Here is a 7,469-nt window from a genome sequence, read left to right on the forward strand (position 1 = left end):
ATAAAGGTCACACTGAATTTTGGGTGCTAATTGTGGCAGACTTATGTACATCACTTAATTTAAAAATAAAGATGTCATTTAAAAATCTTCATTCCAATAATTGCTCCTGCTTAAATGGAAACTGAGAGCCTACTAAGAGGCCATGTATACTTTTACTCCTCCATCTATGCAAAATGTGTTTGGTATATACAGCATGTGAAATTTGACAGAGAAATTAGTTGAAACCTCCAGTCAAGTCTAGTACATAGCTACCACGTGATTCCCACTGACTCTGTTAAGAGTACAGCATTGTACATGCATGCCCCAGGCATGGATTCGGAACATAATGTGGCATGTGGGGTGAGGGCAAGGGTTAGGGGGCAAGAAATATTACTCTTTTAACAAATGGTGTTGGATATAAAGTCAATGCTAAGGTACATAATCTTTCCAAGTGCCAATTTAAGTGCTTACATTTTAGTACATGCAATAATAAAGCTGCTCTCAAATTCTAATAATGGAATTTTGGACCTGGATTAGGTTGAAGTTTATATAATAATTGAAATAACAGATGTTGGCAAGGAGGTGGAAAACTCTTATATACTGTTTGTGGGAATGTAAATTAATAGAACCTCTATGGAAAATAGTATGGAGATTTCTCAAAGAACTATAAATAGAACTACCATTCAATCCAGCAATCTCACTACTGGACATCTACCCAAAGGAAATGAAATCAATCTGGCAAAAAGATAACTGCACTTGTATGTTTATTGCAGCACTAATCACAATAGCAAAGATAAGGAATCAACCTGAGTGTCCATCAACGGATGACTAGATAAAGAAAATATGGTATACATACAAGTGGAATACTATTCAGTCATAAAAAAGAATGAAATCATGTCTGCAAAAGACATAGCAACATAGGTGGAACTGGAGGCCATGGTGTTAAATGAAACAAGTCAGACACAGAAAGACAAACATTGCATGCTCTCACTCCTAAGTGGAAAGTAAATAATGTGTACAGATGGACCTAGAGAGTGGAATGATAGACACTGAAGACTCTTTAAGACTTGGAAGGGTCAGTGAATGGGAGGGGGAGAATGATGAGAAATTACTTAATGAGTACAATGTATGTTTTTTGAGTCATGGATACTCTAAAAGCCCTGACTTGACCACCACACAATCTATACATGTAACAAAATTGCACTTGTACCCCATACATTTATACAAATAAAATAATTAAATATAAATATAAAGAAATAATTTGTCAAGTAAGTTAATGTGTTTAGGGAATAATTAAATTTGGCCTATTTTTCATTTTGGGGATTTTTCTTTTTGACAGGGTCTCTCTTGTCACCCAGGCTGGAGGTACAGTGGCCTGATCACAGCTCACTGTAACCTGGAACTCCTGACTTACCTCAGCCTCCCAGGTAGCTGGGACTACAGGCATGTGTCCTCACACTCACCTAATTTAAAAAAATTTTTTGGAGGAACAAGGTCTTGCTATGTTTCTGGGCTGATCTCGAACTCCTGAATTCAAGTGATCCTCCTGCCTCAGCCTCCCAAAATGCTGGGATTACAGGCATAACTTTGTGCCTGGCCCATAGAACTTATCCTGTTTTTAAAAACTTAAGTACTTTGACATTAAAAAATTCACTAAGTTATCACTACACTGTACTAACTCTTCAAAATGCCATTTGCTTTCATATCTTGGTGCCATGGCTCCTGCTTTTTCCTTTCAAGTGAATTTTCCTCCAATCTTCTCTCAGTTTCAAAATCCCTAAAGTACACTCCAAGAAGCCATTCCCAAGCCAAATGTATTCTCTCTTCCACACTCATTTAGCACTTTCCATGTAATAGAGATTCAACAGCTATTCCATTATGCCTCAAGGCATAGTCAGTTGTTTACACTTCAGTCTCTTTCACTAGACTGTAAACTAGCTGAAGGCAAGAAATGGTTTTATTAATCTAGGCATTCTGTGAAGTGCCTAGCACACTCAGAATAATCATTTAATTTAATTCAATAACCTTTACTAAGCACCTACTATGTGCAATAGTATGCCAATATGCCATATGCTGTCGGTTGACACTCAGCTCCTACACACTCACGCTTTTATATTCTCCCTAGAACCACTGGGACTAGCAACTTGGAAATGACATTTCTCAGACCCCATTGCCAACTGGTCAGAGTCTATCATTTGGAGATACTCACATTGGATTAGAAGGCAGGAAGAAGATAGGAGCCATTCTTTCTTGTTTCTTGCAGCCTTAACGCAGAAGTATAGCCTTCCAGCTCTTACAAGGACAATAGGAGTGTGAGCTCCAGGGCTTGGTTAATACAACCTTCCCTGTATGTTCCTCCCACTCTTATAACATTTTAATAATCAAGTCATTATATTAAAACCTCCTGTGTTGAAATACCTAACTTGGTTTCTGTTTTCTCAACTGAACCTTAACTGATATAGCTGGATACTGGGCATGCAAAGATTTCATAGTCAGGTAGAGTAAGAGATGGCAAACTTTCTCTGTAAAGAGGTACATGATGACTATTTTAGGATTTGTAGGCCACATACTGTCTCTGTCACGTAAAGCTGGGGGCTAGGGAGCTGGAGGGAGCAGATTTGGCCTGCGGACATAGCCCACAGGTTATAGTCTGCCCATCCCTGAATCAGAGGAAACAGGCAAGTACAAAAATCATTGCAATGCCATGTAGTTATATAGAAAAGATAATGCCTAAGGCTGCCTGGAGTAGTCATGTTGTATTGACAAAGAAATCGAAGATGTGTTGAATTTTTAAAATTAGTAGATGCTCAACAACCTAACAAAGCATTCTGGAAACAAAGCTCAAAGTCATGAAAACACGAGAGGTTAGAGAGAGTGACTGTCTTGCTTAGGGAAAATATAAATAGTTCAGAACTACTATATGAATGAATCTTAGGTCCTTTATGCTAAGTGAAATGGCTCAAAAGGCTATATACTGTGCAAGTCCATTTACATGACATCCTATCAAAGACAAAGCCATAGGTACCAAAATCAGATCAGAATTCACCAGAGGTTGGGGATAGAGATAAGGGTTGACTACAAAGGGACAGCATGAGGTGATTTTTGAGGGTGATGAAACTTTTCCATATTTTGATTACTGTCGTGATAAATAACTATATGCATTTGTCAGATTTTACAGAAAGATACAGCAGAAAGAGTGGGTATACTTTACTATATATAAATGTTTTTGAACTATATAAAAACAAGCAGTTCATTGTGGACACATGATATAAGGGGATGGAGAGTGGGAAGAGGAGACAAGGATCCGAAGGCAACTAGAGCCAGACTTGAGGCACCTCGTGTGCTCTAGTAGCGGTCCAGCTACGTAGAAAGAATCACCCTGGCAGCAGCATAGAGCATTAATGAAAATGAAGTGAGCTAAAAACAGGTACATTAAGTATGGGATTGTCACCCTGAATGGATACATGGGAGGTAAAATTGATATATTTTAGTGATCAAGATGTGCAAGTTAGTGCTCGCTTCGGCAGAACATATACTAAAATTGGAACGATACAGAGAAGATTAGCATGGCCCCTGCGGAAGGATGACAAAATTTTTAATTTAAAAAAAAAAAAAAAAAGATGTGCAAGTTAAACTGGAAAGAGGTGTCTAAAGAGAATATACTTCCACTTTGAGCAATTGAAAAGACAATAATGCCAAGAGTGGATTAAAAATACATAAAAAGAGCTGGGCTCAGTGGCTCACACCTGTAATCCCAGTATTTTGGGAGGCTGAGGCAGGAGGATTGCTTGAGGCCAGGAGTTTGAGACCAGCTATGAGCAACATAGTGAGACCCTGTCTCTACAAAAAATAAAAAAAATAACTGACTGAGGTGGTGTGCCCCTGTAGTCATAGCTGCTCGGGAGACTGAGCCAGGAGGATTGTTTGAGCCTGGGAGTTGAAGGCCACAGTGAGTTATGACTGTGCCACTGCCCTCTAACCCAGGTGATAAGAGCAAGATGCTATCTCAAAAAAAAAAAAAAAAAAAAAAAAAGAAAGAAAGAAAAGAAAAGAAAAAGAAAAAAAAAAACAGGAACAGGTTTCACATCTAATATATAATATAATGAATTTCACTTTTGTGGTGTTGAATAAACAGTGAGTATAGAACAACCAAGATTAGACATTAGCTATTTAAAGTGATTATAAATATATTTAGAGACAGAGATTTTCCTTTACAACAAGGCAAAAAGATACACAGATATGACACATCAATAGTCTAGGTTAAAAATAGTGAAGGACTAAATCATTAGGTGTATGTTGGATTAGAACCAAATATTTTAGAACATATAGGACTCCTCAGGCTGCTTTGGAGGTTTATAATTGACCCTACAATCAGCCTGAGTAAATTTACATATCTGTTAGGATTTTCTAGGACCTAAACTGTGTCCTAGGTCCTTAATAAATGATACGTATTCATTGGTCTTCAATGAGATAATTTTGACTATACCTCCATATGCTTTCTCTTAGGACATGCAACCTAGCTATCCTCAGTACAGTTTAACATTGCATAGGATCTGTGCCCATTCTACATTGCACAGGGCATATACTCATATAAATATGAGTTTACTTATTTATTCCCTGTATACAGTGGAATGAACCAGGCATCCTGAAAAATGAATGTATACTAGTTCTACAGATCTTACCCTGTTGGTTTCTTATTCAAAAAAGCTTTTAAGATTCAAGAGCATACCAATCAAACTGCTTGATCTAGGCTCACATCTCTAGGAAGCCACATTGATCAGGATGCTGTCTGGTGACAAAGACTCCAGCATGAGCACCATGGCAGTCAGGATACTGCCCTCCCATCTGGCTACTTCTCCACACATGTCGTTTGCATTTGCATACCATCAAATACATTCACTATTGTATCTAGTGCCCCCTGGAGGATATGTTGAACTTCATAAGGCAACAATAGGTATAGTTATATAGGTATAAGAAAATTGCTATAAGGAAAAAAAAATCAATACTTTTCCTTACTTTGATGAAGTTTTGATACTCTCTCAGAAAACATTTAAAAGATGTATTAATAATTGTAATTCAATTAGAAAATATTATAATGTAACTAATATAGCTTTACTTCAAACTATGTAAATATAGATCAGGAAATATACATGTATGTATTACTTACAGAGGATAGTAATTATTATCTTTTGAGGCTTTGTTCATGCTCCCAAAGATATCTAAGCAGATTTTGTTTTTCCTTAAATTTCGGGTAAGATAATCATCTTAAAACTAAAGAGATTGTTATATAACAAAAAACTACAAGTTTTAAAAATCTGACTTTTTAAAATCAAAAGAGAATATTGGAATAAAAACAGAGAAGGATTTTTTTAATCACAGTATTTCTCAAGCTTTTCCACTAAGGTATCTCTTAGAGACAGTGAACATTACCACAAGGATTATTACCTATTCATAAAGTTTGTATAAGCCTCATATTTTATCTTAAAATACTATGCAAATTTTGTTTTAATCCATAATATGCTTTATTTGTTTTAGTGTAAAAGTTATCCAGTGTTACTGGATTATTTCTGAATAAAATCAATATCTTGGGGAATATGTACTATGCTTATCCTATGAATCTATCACTGCTCTCTGACCTCAGATGTTCTTCATTTTGAGATGAACTGGTTAAGAAAACATGGGATCAACTTCTATAAACACACTATTGCTTATTTTGCAGTTTATAATATAGCATAAGGAAGTAGTAGATATCACATTTGGACAAATAAATAATTATCATATATATAAATAAATATAAATGTAAAATATATATATAAACATAAATATAAATGAAATGTCAACTTGGAAGCATTTCTGTTCAAAGGTAAATGAAATATCAGGTGGAAAGTATTTGTCCTTTTAGAGCCTTTAGTCGAAAGGAATCAGACCTAGTATTGGCCTAATATTCTCAGTTAAGATATCACCTCTTCCTTCTCTTCTTTCTTTCAGTTCTCTCCCCTTAACCAATTACTCCGTCACCTCACTTATCCTTTTAGTTACACTGAAGTAGCATAATGAAACAAAAAGCTCCAGATTAGGAATAAGAAAACAAGTATAAGCGTGGCTCTGCCCTTAGTGTGTTACCTCAACAAGCTTCATTTATAACAATAATAGTTATAGAAGACATTCGAGACTCACTATTTGCTAGACATTGTCCTGGCACTTTATTTGCACAAACTCTCATTTTAAAAACAAATCTACAAGATAAATATTTCCTGTCCTAGGCATACACCTCAGAATGGTTTAATAACTTGCCCAAGGTCACCTAGCTAGTAAACAGCAGGATCTGAATTTTTAAGAATTCCTTTTTTTTCATATGTAAAACCTGTTCTGCCTCCTCGCTATTAAAACAAGTTGATAAGTGTGAAAGTGTGTTATTCAATGTACAAAAACCTTATTCCATTTCTTTAGAGATTTGGGAAGAGTAATTTGAATCCGTTAAAATATGAATTAATTCACTGGTTTATTTATTCCTGGAATATCTAGGTAGGGAGCATGATTTTCATAGTAATTACTAGGAATTTACCTTTATACAGACCCCATGTCCATTTTAAAATGTGTTTTACTGCCAATCCATACGGGACCTTCTGCATGCCAGTCATAATCATGAACAGCGGATAGTTCTCTCAATTTGAGAGATCACGCCTACTATGGGTCGCATATTTGTCTTCTCCAAAACTCATGTTGAAATTCAATCCCCAATATGGCAGTATTGAAAGATGGAGCCTTTTTTTTTTTTTAAACGTGGGTAGACTATTTTGTTTTTTGTTATATAAGTTGTGACCTTACATACATTTTTAAAAAAATAATTTTTATTTCAAAGCATTAGGGGATACAAATGTTCTTGTTACATGGAAGAATTGTATAATGCTGAAGTCAGGGCTTTTAGTGTGCCCCTCGACAGAATAGTGTTCATTGTACCCAATAGGTGAGTTTTTATCCCTCACCCCTCCACTGTCCCCTCTTCTTAGTTTCCAGTGTCCTTTATACAACTTTATGACTACATGTACCCATTGTTTGGCTCCCACTTATGAGTGAGATCATGTGGTGCTTGTTTTTCCATTGCTGAGTTCACTTAGGATAATGTTCCAGTTCCATCCAAATTGCTGCAAATGACATTATTTCGTTCCTTTTTATGCAATAGTACTACTGATAGTGCTGAAGAGTATTCCATGGTGTGTGTGTGTATCACGTTTTCTTTATCCACTCATCATCAATTGATGGGCCCTTAGGTTGATTCCACATCTTTATAATTGTGAATTGTGCTGTGACAAACATTCAGGTACAGTTGTCTTTTTGATAGAATGACTTCTTTTCCTTTGGATAGATACCCAGTAGTGGGATTGCTAGATCAAATGATAGGTCTACTTTTAGTTCTTTGAGGAATTTCCACACTGTCTTCCAGTCCCACCAACAGTGTATAAGTGTTCCTTTTTCACCACATTCATGCC

The 7,469-nt window shown here is 36.1% G+C and overlaps 1 non-coding gene across 1 annotated transcript; it reads left to right on the top strand.

Moving 5' to 3' along the window:
- The first annotated feature begins 3,490 nt into the window (after positions 1 to 3,490).
- Positions 3,491 to 3,598, top strand: LOC138387873 (U6 spliceosomal RNA). The gene has a single exon (XR_011234001.1). It is a non-coding gene; the product is annotated as a U6 spliceosomal RNA (small nuclear RNA).
- The last annotated feature ends 3,871 nt before the right edge of the window (positions 3,599 to 7,469 follow it).

The sequence above is a fragment of the Eulemur rufifrons genome, chromosome 1 (assembly GCF_041146395.1).
Source record: "Eulemur rufifrons isolate Redbay chromosome 1, OSU_ERuf_1, whole genome shotgun sequence".
Classification (NCBI taxonomy): Eukaryota; Metazoa; Chordata; class Mammalia; order Primates; family Lemuridae; genus Eulemur; species Eulemur rufifrons.